The sequence below is a fragment of the Empidonax traillii genome, unplaced genomic scaffold (genome assembly GCF_003031625.1).
Source record: "Empidonax traillii isolate 1590-97213 ecotype Southwest subspecies unplaced genomic scaffold, ASM303162v1 scaffold1321:size163106, whole genome shotgun sequence".
Lineage (NCBI taxonomy): Eukaryota > Metazoa > Chordata > Aves > Passeriformes > Tyrannidae > Empidonax > Empidonax traillii.
The window spans coordinates 145,960-147,355 of NW_020956514.1; positions in this window are offsets into that span (position 1 = coordinate 145,960).

The following is a 1,396-nucleotide window of genomic DNA, read 5'->3' on the forward strand; positions in this document are numbered from 1 at the left end:
GGGTGATAATCCCTTAAGCAACCTCATGTACAAGCCGCTTCTGTTAGGTACATGTCTTATCCCTGCAAGCTTTTAAGATGGCAAAGAAGAAAAAAATCCAATATGTCCTGTTCTGTACATTAAAATAAAACAAAATGTACATGTGGTGTTAATAAGTGTAATATGCAGCTGGTTTAAAAAAAAAAAAAAAGTTTGTGCAACTTCATTTCATCAAATTCTATCTGCCAATGTTTTATATTTATATTTTTGTATTTATTTTTAAAAAATAAACCAGTTTTTACAACTATGTTGCTGCTTGCCTGCCTGTTCTGGCCATGAATTTCAGGCTTGAAGAGAACATGGAATTTCTCCAATGACAGCAAAGTCAACTGCTAGTACTTGTGCGCTGCAGTATTCACTATACACACAACACAGTCTGAAGTGCTTATGCTCACTGGGAGAGGATCAAGTCATAGACTTGTTTGCTCAAAAGTGCTGCTTCCTACACTTTAGGAGAATTCTTTTTAATTTTATTTTTGCACTCAACTAATCATATTCTGGCCTAGAAAGATGAATCACCATTTTGTCTCAATTTGAATTGCCTTATTTTAAAAGCCTGTACCTCTAATCTATCCAAACACATAAAATTAGTTTCAAAATCTCAGTTTATTTATTCTGTAGTTCTCCATTTTGAATCATAATTGCATACTCTGAGATGGTCTGTAAATGCCAGGGATCAGGTGTAAAAGTATGTTTAAACAATAATTTTTAAGCTCCATTTTTCCAAAGACAAATCATTTGATGACAAACCACTGTTGTATTGTAACCACCTGAGGATAACATAATCTCCTTTAAAGCTCTCAGTCTGAAGACTGGGAAACTGTCAGGAAAACTATCACAGCCCCCACTCAATCTACTGAGTTTTAGGATATCTTGGAAAAGTCTAGTAAGAAGAAACTTGACCAACCAGTGAACTGTAACCAAAATTATACTTTAGTTATCGCAAAGCAAAGGAGGTATCTGAATATATTTTAAAATGTCTCTTTTCTGTTTTTTCTTTCAATCTTTTGGTTACATAAATTTTATACTAAATAAACACTGCAATTTTGAAACAGTGCTGAGATTAAATAATTTCAGAGGAAAACCAGGATGTCAAAAGGTCTGTATTTACTTAGTTACTGTGGGAGAAACACATCTGAAGGAAAATCCCTCCTCTGTTTCTCTTCATTTACGGGCTTAAGAACAAGATATAATGTAAATACATTAGTTCTCTGAAAAGTGGAATGCTGCATTTTCATTTGGTTGGATATTTCAGTCTCCTTAGTGGACTGATTAAACCCAATGAAGTTGAAAGCTGAATACAGTACCATTATGCAAGCTATTTTGGTTCAATGGAGATCAAATTTTTATTGACTTG